Source organism: Oryzias melastigma, linkage group LG4, assembly GCF_002922805.2.
Source record: "Oryzias melastigma strain HK-1 linkage group LG4, ASM292280v2, whole genome shotgun sequence".
Taxonomy (NCBI): domain Eukaryota; kingdom Metazoa; phylum Chordata; class Actinopteri; order Beloniformes; family Adrianichthyidae; genus Oryzias; species Oryzias melastigma.
In genome coordinates, this window is record NC_050515.1 from 23,902,627 (window position 1) to 23,924,266 (window position 21,640).

Sequence of the window (21,640 nt, forward strand, 5' to 3'; positions counted from 1 at the left end):
TTTTATAACTTCAAACTATTATATTACTTAATAGTTTTAAACAAATGTTAGAAAGGATCGTTCATTTTATTATCTTACATTTTTCATGCCAATGTCTCATTATTTAATTGTTTCAATCACTGACTTCTATTTTTAATGATCATTTTTATTTCCAGTACTATCTCAGTTGTAATTCTACTGCAGCTCTGGTTGGGGACCTGGCACACCCCTCGCTGTTGAAAGGCCATTGACTGTGGGCTACATGAGAACTGAATGGAGTGACCCCTCCCCCCGGCATGTTCCAAATAGAAAGTACCTGCTGGTTCCAAGAAGCTATTTCTCCATTGTTATATTTGTCAGAATAACCGTTCTTGCCTTGGTACCTGTTCTTATTGTGTTCTTGCTAATTTCAATATTTGTTCTTTTTTGCAAGTTAAGTTGTAAACTGACTAACAAACTGGCTCAATAAAAGCTTGTGGTACCTGCTGGCCTCCACATTGAAGATTTGAAGCTTTTCATTGATAGATTCTCCTAAGCCTGCTTTCAAATGGTTGGGTTGTGGACTTCCAATAAGCTCACTTCTGATTGGCGAGAGTGGTTACCTTAGTGATGTTGATTCAGACCTATTTGGACCAATCAGTAGGGCTGGGTATCAATAATTATTTTCAGATTCGATTTGATTTACCAGAGCCTAGATTGATTCAATTCTGATTTTTATTATTTTTTTAATTCTTTCAATCATGATTTACACATTTATCCACATTTGTTTAGAAATACATTAATAACCTACTATATGCCTTTGAATATATTTTTATGAATCTCACACAGTTTGCATACTTTAAAATGTATTAGTGAAAGAACATTGTTCTGCTTCCCCTGGAGGGCGTTTCTTTTTGGCCACTAGGTGGAGCTCGCGCTATAGCAGTACACTTTTTTCAAGAAGAACAAGCAAAGAATGAGCAAAAAACTATGTTTTAGACCACAAATAGTTACTTTAAAAACGTTTCCTTGAAAGAGTTTGGAGAATAATCCATGTGAGTAAAGAAAGATGTTTATTTAGTTAGCAATGTTTGTTCACATCGACCGAGCGTTAGCATTAGCCGTTCTATGGGAAATTCCATTAAACGTTAGCATCAAGCTAGCAGACTTTAGTTTTATGTGCTCGATCGTTCTATATTTTAATGGATCGATTATTGATCTATTAAGTTTTGATCGATTCAAATTGATTGATTGATATTATCAACGTAGCCCTACAAGTCACTCTTTACTGATGTTGTCTGGCTCCAACATGGCAGCATATGTATTGCAGAAGAATGCCAACAGAACTGACTTCATGTTCGTTTTATTTATTTATTTTGTACAGCACTTTGTGCAATATTTTAATGGGAAGTACTATATAAATTAAGATTCATTTGATTTTTTTTTGGTTCTTTTTTAAATTCCAGTTTCAACAGCATTGAGAAGTTTGCTTTTTCTGTATGACAGGATTTAGTCAGCTTTCAGAATGCACTGGCAGCCTTCTAAACCAAAACTGAGGCAGAGGGACCGCCGTTGGTACGACCCAAACTAACCAGTGACAAATTTTTAATTGGCTGCCATGAAAAACATTTTCCCTCTATAGAAAAATTCAAACTGAAGCAACATAACACTAGAACCACACTAAAAACATTTTTTTTTAATTAATAGAGAGTCAAAGTTCTAGCAAGAAAGGCTTCCGGAGTGTCAGAAGTTTATAGATTTTTTTATTGCTCCATATTCCATCAAAACATTCATCTATCCATCCATGCGTCTATTCAATCATGCATTCATCTATACTGAGATTTAAACTCAAACATCTCAGAAAGTAAAATCATTACATGGTAAGTATGTGAATCCAGGTATGTGTTTATTTGCATATGCACGTAACTCAGATTTACGTCCTTTGTATACTGACATCGTACCTGTGATCTGAAGCACTTCTGATGTAGCTCAGATGAATGTGATGCCATCAGTTTATGGTGGAAAAACATGGACCTTAAAATAACTGTAAGCCTTTCCTTGGGCACACATGTTGTTCAGATGAATGGGTGATGCGTCCGCTGACGGGCCTGCATGCCAGCACACACATGGTTCTGGGCATACCTGTATGAAGACAGGAATGGAAGCCGTCTTAAGGACTACTGATCACAGAGCTGTCATTGAATTACAACGTGACCGTGGAAGAACTGAGGAAACAAGCACACCATGTTCAAGAAGCTAAACAAAGAAAGCTGTTCATTTCTGATCACATTCTGAGTAGGTGAAAAATAAACTGACATCCCAACAAAACACATATTTCCCATCTTGTAGAAAGGAAAGTTTTTTGATAAATGTGTACATGTGGGCCAATGTGTTTTCTAACTGTTGCACACATCTTGTGTGTTAAAGAGGCCATACCATGAAAATTCTACTTTTTGAGGTTTTAAGTGCATTATACTTTTCATTCCTCACTATAAAGATCCCCAAAGTGGTATTTGATGTGTTCATACATTTAAGAGTAATCCTCTAAAAACAGCGCTGTCTGCAGCAGCCCCTCCCATACCCACGAAAATGAGCGGGTCCTATTGTGCTGACATCAGCATGATGGGAACCGCCCCCTCCAGGAGGAGTCTGCTCTGACAGCACTGCCTCAGTCTAACACCAATACCCAATTTCTTGTGGTGATCAGCAAAAAATCTTTAATTTTAGATGAACCATACTGTATATCACCCAATTGTGTCCTGTCCTCAATTAGGTGTTTGGCTCCTTCAAGACACCCCCACCCTCATCCCCTTTGGGGACAGTTGTTCAGACGTCGAGTGCATTTGTGTTGTGTATTTAAGTCATGGTATGGCCCCTTTAAAATAACTTTTCTTCATCTTCTGGGAAAAGACAAGCCTCATAAGGTGAACTCTGAACCTTTTATGATAATAAGCATACCTATCGCTTTCCTTTGCTGTCGAGGCTCAGCGACGTGTTGTCGAGGGTGTTACTACGACAACATGCCGGACCGTGGATCAAATTGTCCGCTTTATGTGAAAAAGTAATCTTAAAAAAAAAAATAATTAATGTACTGAAATGGATTTAAATGTATGCATTTTTAGATTCTACACCAATCCCATCTATAGTCAAAAGTAAAGGGAAAAATGAATTTGCACTGAAGTCATAAAGATAGAAAATGCCATGTTTGACATTCCTGCATTTTTTTTATTCAAGTAAATTTGCGGCAGGAGGATCTTATTTAACATAGGGTGTATTTTATCTTGAAAGAAACATGTGTGCTGGTGCTGCTATATAAATGAAGGGCTCAAAGGGGACAATACCGAAAACTGGACACCAAAAAGAAAAGGAACACAGTTTATTAAATAAATGAAGCCCTGTGTTCTGAAATGGAGGGGGAAAAAAAACAAATGATTTGTGTGTTGGTTAAAACAAAAAAGACAAACCAGAAGGGAGTTGGAACCTTGGCCAAACATAAAATAAGCCAGGGAGACTGGTGACCCCACCATGTCGACTGTCAGGCTCAGCAGCTCCCTATTAAAGGCCGCCTAACCAAAACTACCCAAAGAAAACAAAGCCCACAAATCAAGACAACCAAGGTCCAACCCCAAACTAGCATAACAAAACCCAGCAGTCTAAGATTGCTGAGGACAAAAAGGGTAAGCGACCAAAACATACCAGCACCATTTCACCTAAAACCCAGTCTACTGCTCTGCTTGCTGCGGCTTCCTCTGTCTTAAATAGGCAGCAGGTGCCAATCAAGGGACATTGGCCACACCTGCCAAGTGAGCTGAAGGACTGGATGGAAAAAGGTCAGGCAGCAGCAGCAGGACGTAACATTCAGTAAGAAACTGGTCCACATAGCTCTTTTAACATTAAATCAAATGTACGACCATTTTGGTCTTTTAATAAATTCCCAGAAAATATACATTTTTGATAGATCTTTCTTTGTGTACTGAAAGCCCTGACCACAGCAGTTCACGTGAATAAAACAATGTTACCATGGCAATGAACAATAGATACATCACCTTGATTGCTGGTTAAAAAGAAACCATAGTAATGTGGCACTGTGCGCTGATGAAACCCAGCAAAAACATACATGTGTCCTGGGTCTTTCATAAAAATGATAGTAATGTCTGGTTACAATAATCCCGGACATCAGTAACTGTAATTTTTGTAGTAAAACTGAAGAAAATGAGGAGCACATTGACCAGCGTTTTTCTCTGCCCAACTTAACAGCGTTCCAAAAACGGGTATTCAGCATGAGTAAGTGAAGTTCACTTGTTGTTCAACCCACCTGTCAATGAAACACAACACCACTCTAAGCATACACAAACTTGAGCTCTTGTTAAATCAAAACAGCTGAATTAAAATAAATTCACCCTTCCCTGAACTTCCCTTCACTGGACTTATGAGTCATCAGAGTATTAATCTCTTCTGAAACCAGGCTCCAGTGTTCCTTTGAGGAAATACAACATTTGGTACCTCTGAGATCGGGTGGAGTTTGGGAACAGGTGGGAGCTTGGAAGAGACTCACAGAGCGTTGGTATTTGTCTCAAAATAATCAGCCACTTTCTTCCAGTAAAGCCCAACAGGACTGTGCCCCGTCTGTTTGCTGCTACGTACAAACAAAGAGATCTGTCCTTACTGAGTCCACCGCACATGTACTGCTGCATACCCCATTGCACATGCACACGTGCACATGTTTGCCCCACCTTGTGCAGGTCACAAGTCAAGCCACTTGTATGTTGGTAGGAGATCGGCCACGATTCCTTCATGGAAGGCCGGTTGTTGGGCGTCACCGTGACGCCTGTAGGGTCTGATGCATGAACACACACACATTCCCAAATACATACCACGAGATGCCTGACTTTCATGCAGTACTACATCACTTCTTCACCTAGAGAGTTTGTGATTTATGCTTGTGGGGCCTGTGGTTCATGAAAAGCATCTGCTCACAACGTGACTCCAGCAAATGGACTGACATCTCAGGTCTCAGAGATGATGTCATGGTTCTGGTTTTGGCAGATTATTTAGATGCCATTTGCTTTGTGTGCAGCGTCTCTTTGGTATCATAGCTGCTGTATCACAGCTGCTCTGCTTTGTTTTCATCAAAGAGCAGCTTCTAAAGCTACAAACACACCAGGCATTTGATGCAAGTTCAGGAATGCACTTAACATGCGCCATGGTGTTCACACTGGACAAGCAGGGAGGGGCTTCTTCCTCGTTTTCTACTGCAGTTCGAAGAAGCTGTGTGCAAAGTGTAATAGCTGAAACTGTTAAAGCGAAAATCATGGCAAAATATTAGCTTATCTCTAAATTAGCCAAAAATCTGGAAAATGTCTAATTTTGTCAAAACAGTTTGCATAAAGTTAAAATTTTAGCAAAACTCAAAAATTGCCTAAAGAACTTATAAAAGTAAATTTGACAAAGCAGCTAGCATAATGCTAAAATATTAGCCAAAAAACCTGTAAAAGTGTCTAAATTAGCCAAAACAGCTAGCATGTTGCTAAATTAAAAACTAAACTTCAAATTACCCCTAAAAAACAAGTAGTTACCTAACATATTTTAAAGTTTGAATAGTGTCAGTTTTTATTTGTTTGAGACTTTACATTTTCCGTATGATCATGTTCTAATCTCCACTGGATTGAAACTATTTCAATACTTGAACGTTTCTTGTTCATTTTTTGACTATAACATAGTCCCTTTATTCAAGCACAACTGCGTTTTTGATGCACAAAAGTGACACAACTAAATGACAACACTGTGCATTCCTCTCAGTCATGTTAACACTGAAAACCATCTTAAAGTCTGCAGCAGGAAGCCACCTGCTCTTTGATTGGACAGTTTGATTTATGGCCATCCAATCACAGAGACGTATAAAGACAGAATTTTCAACTGCATCTTCAGGAGCTCGCACGCAGTTTTTTGCTTCACATCTGCAAAAAAAAAAAGAAAAAAAATGCTAGAAAAAAACGTTGTCATAAATGCAAATCTTTTTTTACAGGCTGATATCATTTTACACATTTGCAAACCAACATTTATTTTGGGTATAATGAAACTTGGTTTATGTGTGAACATGCAGTTGTGGTTACAAATCTTTAATCCTTATATTGAACCCACACCAGGGGTCAGCAACCTTTAACACTAAGAGCCATTTGGGCTCCTTTTTTTAAACAATGAATATAAATTATGTCTATTTTTTGGCATGAACAAAAGCAAAAATATAAGAAGAACCTTGCATGTCTCAAAATGATTTTCTTTTCTTTTTTAATAACCAATGTTGTGCAGCATAAGATAATAAGTTTATCATCTATATGCACCTCAGCCATCAATTTATAAATGTAGCTAATCTAAATTAAATAAACGCAAATTGAGTAATCCTTACTTTAATGAATTGCTATTTTATTTTTCTTTTAGTTATTTTCTCTGTTCTTTTCTCCCTCTTTGTCCTCAGCAGTCTTACACTGTTGGGTTTTGTTATTTTAGTTTGGGGTTGGATCTTGGTAGTCTTAGTTTTGGGGCTTTGTTTATTTGTTTTCTTTAGTTAGTTTTGGCTTGGCAGCCATTAGCAGGAGCTGCTGACTTAGATGGTCGACATGGCTGCATCCATGATTTATTATATGTTTGGCCAAGGAGCCACCATGGAGAGATAAAAGAGACACATGTGAAACCACATTTATTACTTTCTCCTCCATGTTTATTTTTTCCTTTCTGTGAATTAAAAAGGATGTCATCCGTACTTGCCTTCCAAATTCAAGTCCCTGATTGGTCAAAGTTTGTCCTGGTTTAACTTGAAATAAGTGTTCAATGGTCACATATTTTGTCTGTAGAGCTTGAAACTGGTGTAAAAACTTGCGTAGCTGTGCAGGAATGTGAGAGTTATGAACGCAGAAACCCAAAACATGCATTTATATTGAATTTTCATTGGAAGTGGAGGCTTGAACGTACACTGCAGAGGACGGTGTGAATGTAGCTGAGAGAGCAGATGTAATCTTAATATGAAGGCATGAGAATTTTTTTTTTTTTTTGAATCTTTGAAAATCAAGCCCGAAAATCTCACTCGGGTCACCTGCCAAATATATATGAGAAACACCACAATAAACAACGTAAGCTGATAAACCAAATGAACAAAAACAGCATTTATGACCAGAAATCAGCACATAATCAGGAAACCAAAACATAGTGCAACTTACTACATAGCTTTTCTGTAGATGTAGCCATTACAACATTTAGAATCAAACTAATCACACCCAAAAAAGGGTGCAACCTGGACGCTGTTGGCTCCTCTGGCCTTTCTCGTTGTGATCCTAAAGAGAGTTTTGCTGCGGAGCGGCAGAGACAGCTGCTGCTGATTGTTTGGACCAGACTTGTTGGCTCCTGACAGCGGGGAGCACTAATTGAATAATCCAGACAGTGGAGAAGTCATTCTAGTGCAGGTAATTCAATTATCAGCAGAGCTGCAGTTTACAGAGCCTCCGCGGTTCATTCATTCAGTCAGGGCTGCCACACATTCAGCAAAAGGTCATTTCTTCACATTTCTGAGCATATTTTATTATTATTATTCTTTTGTGTTTGTGACGTCATTCCCGCACTGCAAAAAGTAGCATAAAAATAAAAAAGTGCTTATAAAGAATAATTCACTTGAAAGTATTAAAAGAATCTGTCAATGCAACAAGTATTCAAGAAGAAATTTTATAGTACAATATCAAAATCTAGAAACAAGGTTTTAAAGAGGAACAAATACATCTAAAAAGTTAAATGTTAGATCGGATTACTTCAAACTGAATGTTATACAATAAGTTTTGTTTGTTCTAAGCAAATGATTCATTTATTTGTCAATGTGTTTGATAATGGAAGACAACAAAAAAACTAGTGTCACAAGTGGAAATTACTAATTTTAGAAGAAAACGTAGAAAAGTAGAATATAATCGCAGTAAAAGTTGGCCCATCTTAATACATTTTAAAAAAAATCTAAAACTAAAACTTTTTTTATTGGAACATAAATCACATTTTTTTTCCAAGTTGATGAATGTGGTTGCCAGTCTATCTTATCATCATTAATGGAACTTTAAAATAACATTCTTAAAATTAAACCAAAAAATTGCATTGCAATCTGATTTTTTTTGTTTGTTTGTTTTTGCTTTTTTTTTTTTTTTTTTTTCTTAAATCAAGTTTTTCTTTTGTCAAGATTATGGAGCAAAATAAGTTTGACTCATTTTAATAATAATTTCTTACTCCAAATGAGAGAAAAAAAAATCTTAACTGTGCTGATTTTGAGAAAAACATGGCAAAAACCAGTTTCAAACCTGGTTAAAACAACATTTAAAATGTTTGCAAGTTTGCACAGCTTCTATTAGGTTTTTAATGAAACTCAACCTAATAAACAAAGAAACTAAGATGGTAAACCAGCTACTCAGTGACACACATTACAAGAAAAAAAATGTTGTTTTTTTTTTTTACTTTTTTGCTGATCAACTTCAAAAGCCCATCCGTTTTTCAAGCTTCCATCCCAACACACAACCTCTCACCAGGATGAAGACAGGATGTGTTTCCTGTCACAGCTGATGTCAACAAACAACTATCATAGCAGCAATATCCCGACCAACATGGAAATTAAATCTCACAAATATCTTTTTTTCCCCCTATTGTGTCAAATCACACTGCTTACCTGAAATCAGAAGGTGTATCTGGTGTTTCTGTCCGTACCCCCCTGTGAAGTTCTCCGCCGTGCAGAGTCCTCTGGGATGGGTCCCCCCTCCACCTCCTCCTTCAGCACTAAATTAGAAACAGAGGAGCACTGGCAGCCCTCAGCATGCCTCCCATTCTCCATACAGAGCAACAGCCAGAGGACTCGCTGCCCCACGCGCCACACGCTCCTTAGTAGCAAATGATGATGGCTGTGAGTGGTGTTGATGAGGGGGGGTCAGCAGAGATAAAGAAAAGAGACTGCCAAGTTAAAAGAGGTTTAACAACTTTTTTTGTGTGTGCATGGAAGCTCTACATGAACAGAGGTGAGACAACTCTCAGGTTTGTTTTCCGTTCACTCTCAAACTCTGAACATGCTTTTGTCTGATGAGGTCCAACGGTGATTCCTGCAGCTCACTTCTGACCTTGTTCAGTCTCAAGGGAAATATTTGCCCTTCTGCCCTCGAGTGCTTCGTCATCCTCACCAGCCCATCGCCTGTTTCGTCTATTTTTAGGATCCGAGAAGATTACATTTAAAAAAAAGACTTTTGAACGTTTTTCATAGATCTCCATTGGCAAACAAATGAGTAGAAGACAAGTTGAAGACATGAAACCAAAGAGCATCATGTTCTCATGTTTCTGTGTACGTCTATCACTTTAATACCACCAGCCGTACTATTAATGATCCCTGTTGAACAGGCCGATCATGTGAGTGAATAAAAGCCCTGAGCTGGTGCCAGTCACCCACAGCAGCTCAGATATTTGTGGATGATGTACCAACGCAGGAGGTGACTGAGCATGGAGGTCCACAACTTGAATGAAGATTTTGTTTCTAAGTGGAATATGTTAAAGCCGAACAACATACCCATCAAAAAGTTGGACAAGATGATGCAACTGTGATGTCACACAATAGGGGTGTGTATCTTTCCCTCTAAAACCATTCGATATGCATCTTGATACATGGTCCACAAATCGATACATAAAATATTCAACTAACTTCTTGTTGATACGATACAGTCCGATTCTTGTACCAAAAATGCTCAAATCTAGATATTTCTAATTCATATGGTATTTAAAGTTATAAATAATAATAAATGACATTTAACAGAGAAATGTATTCAGGATTGTCTTGGAAGAACCAAGCTTGTGATTTTACGTTTTTTTTTTTTTGTTTACATCACATGTACATAAAAAGACAAAGACGGTAGAAGAAAAAACAAAAAGAGAAACTGCAGTTTTCCAGAAATCGATTATTAACTTCTTGATTGATTTTATACCCTTTAACCAACATAATCTTGTTCATATCGGTAAGCGGCTGGGTGGCTCAGTGGGCTAGGTGAAGGGCTGACACTCAGGAGCCCTGGGTTTGATTCCCAGGGTTGTCCACTGACCCCCACCCAGATTGGGTCCTTAGGCAAGACCCTTGACCCTGCTGCCTAACTGGGTCCCTGTGCCCCTCAAGTACAGGGTTGTGTCAGGAAGGGCATCCGGCGTAAAAACTCTGCCAAATCACTGATGCGAAACAGTGGGTGCTGTGGCGACCCCGAAAGGGATAAGCCGAAAGTGAACTACTATTACTAGGTTGTTTGAGGCATTTTTTCCAACTTAGAAAAAAAAAAAGAAAAAAAAGACAAAAACAAAGCTACAGATAACAAGTTGAACAAAGGTTATTTTGCGATTATGTTACTGGTCTAGCTCACTTGAGATCAGACAGGTTGAATGTGGCCCCCAAACCAAAATGAGTTTGGCGCCCCCCGCCCTAGGCGAAAAACAAATTTGGCACCACTCGGCAAGGTCTTGGATTCAGTCCGTCCAATTGAGGATCGAACCAGGAAACTCGTGCAATAAAGCAGGGGTCCGGACCATAGTTTCAGCCTCCACATGTGGCCCGGCCCACAAACACTATCAGAGACGCATGTTTTTTTTTATTTTTTTATTTTGTCAATCTGGCCAATGAAGACCCACATAGAACGTGACTTTTTATTCCACCCTTCTGCAGTCTGAACTATGACGGGGAGGATAGACTATTTATTGGTATAATTTTTTTAAATGTTTTAGTATTATTTTAATCTGTGAAGATTGCAGAAATTAATCATTTAAAATTTGGCTATGAATGGCTTTCTGGAAAACCATAAATGTTTAGGCTGTGATTGTAACATTTTTTCTGCTATCCTACAAACCGACTCCGTTGGAGAAGAAATCAGTTATGTAGCCCTCACAAGAAAAAGTTTGGGGACCCCTGGTTTAAAGCCCCAGTATGACAATTTGTTTTTATTTAAAAAAAAACATTCCCAGTAGAGTTTAAATTATGATTAGGAAGTTTTTAACCAAAATCCCACAACCTAAATGTCGTAACCCTTGTGCTATCCTAGGGATGTTGATGTTGGGAGTGAGGTCATCTGGACCCCACAAGACAATGTGTTGAACTTTTTTTTTTTTAATGATTTTTTATTTTCACTGGTGTCAATGGCAGACATGAAATCCTGTCCACCTTCATACATGTTTATCATGGGATGGATACACGTCAGTATAAGGCTTGGGTCATCTGGACCCCATAAGATAGTACAAGGGTAGACTCTGTTTGAGCCTGTCTCCGCCTTAGAGCATGATGGGTATTCTGATAAATAGAATGACTGAGTAACAGTTGTTTATTTCTCAATAGAAGTCTATGGGAATTAAGCCTCTTGTTTGGAACATGAGGGGGGAGGAGTCTTGCAGTCCACTTCTGTTATACAATCAGTTCTGCTGAGGGTAAAAGAAGGAAGAACAGGTGCCAGGTCTGCGAACCATCTGATGATGTTATTACAAGCACGGCATGTGCCAAATGTGGATTCATTTTCACAAAGCCCACTGTGACGAGACGGCCCTCACGTGCTGCGAACACACGGAGCCCTCGGATTCCATTCCTGAATTTAAATAAAAAGCAGGAGTGCCATTTCTAAAATGACTCAGATCGTGTGTTTTTAGACTAGAACCATTTCATTTAATCACTTTTGCATTAAAAAGCCAGACTTTCACCCTGGTGTAAATAACTTATTTAATGTCTATTACTCTCTTCTTGAAGTCCCACTCCGACCATGTTTTGTTTGATTGTAAAATCCTTCCCAGTGATCTTTTAGTTATGATTGTGCAGGTTTTAGGTAAAATCAACATTTTTTAAGACATATTATATGCACAGCGGCTGTAGTTCATTGGAAATACAATTCTGGTTTGTGGGCGGGACTGTTGACACAAACCAAAACACCCCCCTCCACATCACTGAGAGCTGTGTTTGCTCACTCAAGAGCCTATAGCCTCAAGTTAGCATTAGCGCCACAAAAAAAGCATAAAAATATTCAAAATATAATTTACACACGCATAACTTTGTGTAGTTATTTTTTTAGCAAGAAAGTTAGAAATGAAATTTTTTTTTCATATTTTGTAATTTTTGTTACAAAAAATGTATGAGTTACAAATCAAGAATTATGCACACACAAATCAGATGAGTCTCTTTTCTCTCCATACACGAGTGTTGAACACTCATCATGTCCCTCACGCCTCAGCGTGAGCGGGCGAGGGTGAGGAGGCTTTGGCACGCCCTTTTCAGTCATTGTAGTCCGAGCATTTTCAAGCATCCTGTTTTCATCTTTTCCTGATTTGAATTAGAAAATACTCAGAAATGCAGTTTAATCGTGAATTCTTTTATTTACATAGGTCCTCTACTATGAGAAAAATGCTACAAGAACATGTTAAAAACAAAAAAAGACTATTTTTATTGGAGTGGGTCTTTAAAGACGACTTTGGGTGTGGAGGATTATTTTTTTAAGCAGCTGTGGTGATTTAATAAACCTCAATGTTTTTTTTACTTTGTCAAATTGATTTCTTAAGTATTCATTTGAATTAATTGTACTTTTCACCGCCCAGTCTGCGGAGCCTGATTCTCCTGTTGCAGCCTCACTAAGGAGCTGATGGGTTTGGTTTATTCATGATATGCTTCTATGTTATAAATACACTGTAGGTATTTCTGTAGTTTTGAAGGGAAAAACCAAAAAATAAAAAGGTGACTTCAAAGAAAAACAGTGGTTAGCTAAAACAACAATCTCTAGATCTTCTCTCCTCCTCAATCCTGAGTGCAAGTGAGTGGGAGATTGTCCAACCTTTCACCCAAGTGTTACCAATTAACAAATCAATAAGGGGAAATATACATAATTACAAAGTAAATGAAAAAATGTGTCATGAAGCCACTTTTTTGCTCCCTTACAATCATAACAATTTCTAAAACGTTGTTGTAGTGTGTAGTCCAAAGCGTATATGAAGAGCTTCTTGAAATCTTGAACTTCCAGATTGCTGTAAAGCTTCTGGGATTGGAGGAAGAGGAGAAGATCCAATACCATAATCCACTATCCATGTCCATTTAAAACATATGGTTGATGTTTGATGCCACACTGGGAAATTCCAGAGCTTCACCATGTGGGGGAGGCAGAGACCTGCAGGCAGGGAAGCCGTTCAGGGAACGCTCAGTAGGGGTCACTGTGGATTTAGACATCCCTTCAGCCGCATCTGTTTACAGGGGGTGTTGTGGCACCACCCCTCTTATTTCGCAAACATGCAGTGTTTTGGACCGAGGTTCACTCTGGGCTTAGCTCTGCATTCTATTTTCAACCCCACCCTCGACAGATCTTAATGGACTTAGTGACTCCACGCACACACACACATAAATGCTGCTGTGTGGTTTGCTACTTTGTCAGTATGTGGAGCTGGGGAGGGAAAAAAAAGACTGGGAGGAACTGATCCATCTGAGAGGAATGTAGGTCAGCCTTGATAAGAGACTGAAGGAGTGAAGACAACAAAGACAAACATGAAGAAGGTCCCCTCACACACACACACACACACGCACACATACACATTCTTTACAGAGAAATGATGTAAATATGGGGTATGCCAAATAGTTGGAGAAGAATTTGAGAAAGGCAGAACTCTGGCTCTGTGTGTGTAGGTGTGTGTGTTGTTGTGTGTGTGTCGTGTTGGGGGAGGTTGTGGGGTGGTTATGGCAAGTGTTGCATCAGAAGCCATCATACTGCAGCTGAAAGCTCTGTTCAGGCCTGTTGGCATGGCAACCACTGAGTCAGACTTGGAAGATAAAAGGGTGCATGTGTGTGTGTGCATGTGGTTTCTACCTGTGTGCCAACAGATACATCTTTTTCCATATATTCCTTTCTGTATAAGTAAATAATAAAAAAAAATCTCTGGTTTGTTGACAGGAAGCATCAGGATTGTCAAGAGCCATAACCTCTGGAAACCTTATGCAAATACTGCCTCCAGAACTGTTGGACCACGGTCTGAAAGAATGAACTGATTTGTGACTTTAAAAGAACGTGTGACTGCACAGAAGCCTTTCTGGCCTTGACGAGTTATCAGCACACTACTCTGCTCTGACAGGTCCAGCAGGACATTTTAATGTGTTGTGCACCAGCAGGATTAAACTGCACGACAACTGTTAACAAGTTCACTTCCAGGTTGATGCTCTATCGTTACCCTACATATTCTGCAGCATACGAAATACATGTTTGTATTTTTATTTTGAAAAAATAAGCGTCAGTGACAGAAAGATCATTTGTATTTAAATAGGTGATCAGCAGAGTTTGGATTTTTAGACAAACTTACCTTTTGCTTTTTAGCTTCTACAATTTTGTACAACCCTGATCCAACATCACATTTAAAAAAAACGTGCAAATGTATTCCCTGTAACGTTAAAGTCTACACCTTTATCTTAGATGTGACTAATAACAGTAGTAAATTTGAGCCAAGTAAATAAATGTAGAGAATTACAGGCTTCCACTTACCTTTTTCATTGTGAGTCCAGGCTCTGGTCACGCCATGGAAAGGATATTGGCACCCACCCAAAAGAACTACTTTCTCATCCCGGACGAGCCCCCAACTTGTTCAGGTAGCCCTCTGTGTAAACTGTTGAAAATGGTGGACAAGTGGAACAAACTAAAACCTATTCAAGTTAAAATGAAAGTCATTGGAGGGTTCAAAGACTGACAAAAGTGACAGATGATTCATCAACTGCTCCTATTATTCATTTGAATTAATTAATTCAAAAAATTCCACAGGAAAGCACAAAATCCTTGTTTTTATATACACACAATTATTTTCTTTTCTGTAGGAGTTTCTTCATTGATTTGCATGCAGTCGCTTCACTTCGTGACTTCCACACTGAGGCATCTGCATTCAAGATTTCCTGCATGAGCCCTAGAGGAGGGGGTGGGGGCTTGCCTCCTGTTTTTTTTTTTCTTCTTTTTTTGTGTCTGATCCTCTTATCAATCTTCGCGCTGCAGGGCGCAGCTTTACGTCCACATTTGTCAGAATGAGTGCATGCACTGATATAGCTGTCAGAGAGGAAAGTGTCAGCTGAGTGCCGCTCCGCCGTGCGCTGTCTGACGACTCAACACCTGCTCACCTGAAGGAGACAGAGGCCCCTCAGTCTTCAGAGAGAATCTGTAAACATGCAGGCCGACATCTCTCAAAGCATCAATACAGCACATGCACTCATACTGTGTGTGAGCGTGTGTGCTCGTGCAGGGCCCACTGTGTATTTGTTGCACTTGTAAAAATCATGTTGTGCATGTATGTCCACATTCAAAACAAGGTTTTCTAGGTCAATAAAACAGATATTATGAATCCAAAGCGAATTTCTCCATAAAAGATCAACCTGTACAGCCAGCAAACAGAAACGGCCCGTTCTGAGGAGGATATAAAAATTACATAGTCTCATGACATCTTTTGACTGCTGATTAAACCTTAACATTCACCTCATTTTGTAAATTCACATAAGATCATGCATTTCATGTTCATTTTTCAAGCCAGTGGCTTATGACAACTTATGAACTGAACATATTTTTTAACAAAAAAGCAAAATGCGCGTTTTACAGATGAAATGTACACAGGTTTAGATGTCAATGTGAGGGTGAACCTGCTGTTCCAGAGTTATAAAGAAAATATGCCATCCTTTCTCTGAGCTGGTTGCCATGGGAATGCTGCAGGGAGCTCCTCATTCTCCCACCAATGGGCTTCAGAGATTGTTACCCCGGGAAACCTGGCTTGTTGCCTAGGAGACCAAAGGCTGTGTGCTCCAGCGCAGACGAAGAGCTGCTTCTGTTTGGCTCGAGCGCTCAACAGTGAACAGAAAAAAAAAAGCTCCAAATAAATCTCAGGGAGAAAAGGAATATGGGATTAAAAACTAAATGTTGGCTTTTAAAATAAGGTCTTATGAGTCCTATTTTTTACAGAAAAGGCGACAGAAAAAACTCAAGTATCTAGAAAAGAGGGTATTCCAAGTTCCTTCCCATCAACGAAACCAGAAAAAATAAACAGCTTCTTAGATTTTCAGCTTTAAAATAATCAATATTGGTGCAGGTCAAGCAGTTCCGTCGTTGAATCTACCAAGTAGAATCACTCAGGACCAAAAAAGATGCATTCAGAAATGGTCTTGATGGTATCTCCAGACTGAACACACTTGATACTTAATCAGTTTATTGAACAAATATGTCTTGCTTTTTTACCATAATATTTAACACGTCATTCAATCGAATGCTAACAAGAGATTGATAAATGACAACTGCTTCAGAAAACAGAATTTAGAATAATATACTCAGAAAACAAAGCATAGGGGGATGAGAAGGATGGAAAAAGCAGTGAGAAAATAAAGCAGGGAGAGTAAAAATGGTGACTGGAAACAAAGACAGCAAAGGTATGGGGAAGTGAAGCAGGAAGGATATAAATCTTTAAAAAAATGACTGACTTTGGACTTACAGCAATAATCAGATGATAGAAATTCTAGAAACACACAAAACAAAAAGCCTAACCTAGTAGACCACATAATGAATTTTGAAGCTGTAATTTTATTTGGGTGTTCTTGTCACAAACAATTGTCAACGTTTGTACGGACATCTTCAATCTTAGATGCAACTTCCAGTTTTCCTTTCCATACAGACACCAATCCAAGCGATGCTGGAAAGTACAGTTTGTCTTCATATACAGAAATAAAATCAATCTCTGCTAGTTAAACAGTGAAATAAAAAAGTTGTTTGTTTAGTGTGTTCTGTCCAATAGTCATCCGCTCAACCCCTTTCTCTGAAGCCAGTTAGAAGTATTGAAACTCATACAGGTGTTGTTATTGGCCATTATATTCAGATTCTGTTCAAAGCCGTCTTCTGCAGTATTCTGCAATCATTGTATGTTCTTGTTTCTTTGTATATAAGTTATCAATCCAAGAAAAAGGGAAATAACAATGTTGTGAATATTTGTAAAACAGACAATAAAACAAATAAATTCAGCATCAAAAAGTATTTTTGTCTGAAAAAGAAATGGAATTTACAGTGAGTAAATACATTTGCAGATTATTAAAGTTTGATGACGAGAGGTCATGTGAAATACTCAATGTTTCCCTCCTCTGCAAATGTCATTCACTCAGGAAAAAGTCCTCTGTGAGTTCCTGATGACTATTTGCATCCCCAGATGGACCCTTCCTATCCATTATTCATCTTGTGAATATTTTTGTCATCTTAAGGACCTTGTGGACTTTTTTTGTCAAACAAACTTTCAAATATTTAAAAAGTAGAGACACAGAAAAAAAAGTTTAGAAATGAAACCCAATATCATGTATACATTCAGCTGATCTTGAATGAAGTAATTTAAATGATTTCAATCTAAAATGACGTTGAGCTGAAAGAAATTCATGAAAATAAAAATGTATGAACAAGCATAAGGCTTTGAGAGTCTGAAAGTGGGAAGTGAGGCACTGAAGCTCATAAGCACGGATGTTAGACTTTGTCAGGTTGAGTTCACAGCTGTCCTCTAGTCCTTTGGCTCCCATCCAATGACAAATGCAGAAAAGCTCAGCCCAGCCAAGAGTACTGCAGAGAAAGAAACAGAAAGGATGGAAAGCATTCTTTCAGATCGACTCTGTAAGAGCTAAAGAAGAATGGAATATTAGTCATATAAGTCAAGATGGTCTCAGGTGCCAAAGAGTATCTATAAAAGATGTTGTTTTAATGTGTTTTCGTGGACTTTAGAGTTGATATTTTGTATCTTCAGTAAGTAAGTAATCCTCTGCCAGTGTCTGGATCACAAATAGAACCATCTACATTAGGTCAAGGATCTGATCTTAAGCTAATTTTTAGCTGACTCAGCTGAACAAGAGCTGCACAGAAACATAGAGCTGAAACAGAACAAAGAGCTGCAACTAAAAAACAGGGCTACATTGAAAACACACATTAAAAACTGCTATTAGTACATGCACTCAGCTGTACAAAACACAGAGCAACACAAAGACACAAAGCTGCACAAAAACAAATCTGCAGTAGTACAAAGAGCTGCACGAAAACACAAATCTGCAAAAACATGCATTTAAACGTAGAGCTTCTTAAAGACACATATGCACAAACAGAGATGCACAAAAACATATAGTATACACAAAACATGGAGCTGCACAAAGACAAATTTACACAAAAACATGGAGCTCCCGAAAGACACATACCAAAAACATAGAGCTGCACAAAGACAAATATAAGCAAAACATATAGAGCTACACAAAGACAAATATACATGAAAGACAGAGCTACACAAAGACACATACACAAAAACATAGAGCTACACAAAGATGCACACGTATACACGAGAACACAGAGCTGCACAAAAACATCCATACACAAAAACATAGAGCTACACAAAGACACAAATGCTAAAAACATAGAGCTACACAAATACAAATGTACACAAAAACATAGATCTGCACAAAGACACATACACAAATACATAAAGCTGCACAAAGACACATATATAAAAAAAATAGAGCGACACAAAGACACATATACACAAATACTTAGAGCTGCACAAAGACAGATCTTCACGACAACACAGATTTGCACAAATACATGAAGATGCATTAAGACCTGTAGTGTAACAAGGAAAGTGAATTGCACACACACAATGGCTGCACACAAGGACACAAATGGCTGTTGAGGACCAAAAGAAGCACAAGCACACAGAGGTGTCCGAGGATAATGGGCTGTTGAGCACACAGAGCTGCACGAGGGCAGTCTGCTGGCCGACACAGAGCAGCAAGAGGACACAGAGCTGAATGAGGACACAGCTGCACAAGGACACGGGGCACAAAGACACAGCAACACAAAGACGCAGACCTTCATGCTTCCTGTTCTGCATAGTGAATCATTTAAATTACCACAACTCCTCAATAACAATGTTCATTAGAAACTTATCTAAGTATAAAAAAGCAAACACACATTTTACAATAACAGTATTTCTCATTCTTTCCTCAAAATTGAACCCGACTATCCAGCTTTGTTTGGCCTCTGCAAAGCATGCTAAAAAAAAGAAGATATCATCAGCAAAAGGATAGATTTTCTCATTCTTTTTGCACTTAGAATCTCCTGAGATATGTGTTCAAAGGAATGACAAGATAACCTTTATAAATGTAAAACTCATGTTCAGCACTTCAGCGAAGGGAAGCAAAGCTGGAACTCCAGATTTGCGCTTTTTAGCTTAGGTTTTCATGAATGTTGTCGTGAAAACTAAACATACAGCAGAAGACGGAACTCTAGAGTAAACTTGGCTTCGTAACACGTTCACAACACCCTCTGCAACGGACACTTCCAATAAAAAGTCTGTAAATGAGCAACAAAACGTACTGGCCTTAAAAGTGTGATGAAAGTTAATCTAGATCAAACTTTGACCAATCAGGGACTCGGATATGGCAGTGACGTATAAATGGATGCTGTCCTTTTTAATTCACACAAAGGTTTGAAAATTGATCATGGAGAAGAAATGAATCATTAGTTTTTCCCCGGCTGCAGTTATACAAAAAGAAGTCTTTCCTATATCGGACTAGAGCTGTGAAAGAAAAAGCCTGAAGCAAGATTTGCTAAATTAACACCACTTTGACATTTTGCACCAAGCCTCTTCCAGCTGTAGACAGCAGACATTCGTTAGTAAACAGTTGAAAAAGAAGTAGAAGCCTCTCTATGCTTGTCCAGTATGAGCCTCATATGCTAAAAGTACATTCAAGAACCGGTGCTTAGCGCATTACTTGCTCGGTGTGTCAGTACATACAGCAGATGCATCAAAGCATGCAGTTCCTAAAATGACCACTGGAAAACTCGCAAGCTGTTTTCTAAAAATAACTTAGGTGAAAGTTCATAGAACAAACAATTACTGTAATATAACACTCAAAAGGTGGGTTACAAGCAGAAAACTAGACATTTTATATACACTTTCCTCCATCTCTGTGGCTAAGAACTATTTTTGTCTCTTGGCAGAAGCACATTCATCTATCTCATAATCTTTTGTCTGTTGTCTTTTGTCAACCTATTTTTTTCACTCCAACACAAAGGATTTTAACATAAAATTTAAAAGTCCCACAACCAATGAAATACTGCACAAATATTGAAGGTGAATGAACAGGTGAGATGAACTTGATTAGCTGGAGCTAATCTAAATCTTCATTTCCCACCGAAGGACAATGAACAAAAGCAGAGGTTCGAATCAGCTTTTGGGAAAACAAGGAGGATGACAGAACAAAGGGTTGGTCTAAATCTTTCCTTCAATCTGAATTTAGCATACTTTCTGCTGCTTGGCTCCAGCAGCCTCTGAGCCTTATCCTCATGTGTTATTTGTGAATTCTAACAAAGCTTGAAATTGGGAATCAACAGTACAAAATAGCTTTAAAAGGGGGCAAAACTGTAATTGTTATATTCCTTTCAAATTGAGATGAGCAAAAGTGTTCAGAGTTGTAAAAAACTGTTACTAAAGCTTAAAACAAGAAAAAGAGTAACTGTTAGGGTTGCCTGTTTTTTCTGAGCGATATGAGAGGATTTTCAGTTCCGGTTAAGGACTTTTGGTTCCTCCGATGATGTCTGCAGCCAAGTCTTCTTGGTCAGTTAAGGGTAATCTAGGCGACTGGATTATTTTGTTACAAATCTAAAAAGCTTGAAGGAATTGATGAAGACGTCTCATTTGACTGCTCAAATATTCCAGGTCTATGTCATTGTTTTTGTCCTTGTTTGTGTTCTATTCATAGCATAATAAAGTGTTTATGATTGAAGTGGTTGTAAATCGTCATCTTATAAATAAATTGAGCTGAGTTGATTACATTCATTTAGGCAGTCAGGTGTAGTGGAAGCTGTTTTTGCTCATCATCTCCCTTGCAGCGTCTTCACTGCAGGTGTTTCTTTGCCTGTCTTCATCAGGGGTTTTTTTTTGTTGTTTTATTGATATTTTTGGCTGTGTTGGTTGAAGCAAAGCTTTGATGCCTGACTTGAGGGGGGAGAAAAAAATGAGATCCTCGAGTCCTGGAGATAGTACTGTTTATGTTACGTGTGCAGCTGTTAATCCCGGGATCAGTTTCCAGAGCCTCTCTTTCATGATGCCTTCACTGTGGCCTCATTCTGTCACACGGGATCATGTTGGAGTAAAAACACTCATCTGTAAAAAGCTGCACAGCAGATATCACAGCCTCATCTTGATCCCAACCAAGATTGGACTTAGGGTATATGTGACCCCCACATATAGGAGAGGTTTGTCCAGTCCTGGTTTTGTGTTTCCTTAACTTTACTCAACATTGGCAACAAACTATCGTCTATTTTTTTTGTTGCAGACAAGCTCATCTCTCCTTCTTATGCTGCAAAAAAAAAACAAAAAAAAACTCACGTTTCATAAACTCTCCAGGCAAATTTGTGTCTGAAAGTCTAAAATGTTTTTATCAAATTTCTGCAGCTCTCTTCCGTTGAGAAAAGTGACACACTAAAAAAAAAAAAATTAAGACACTATAATGAAAATTATGTCTGGAGTACGGACTGAAGTCTCCGTACTCCACTGCAATTCTGAAGCGCCCACTTGCAGACAAATAGATGTATTAATATCTTAATATTCCTCAGCTGAACTGACATCTGGCTCTAAGCTGTTCTGATATTTCTCA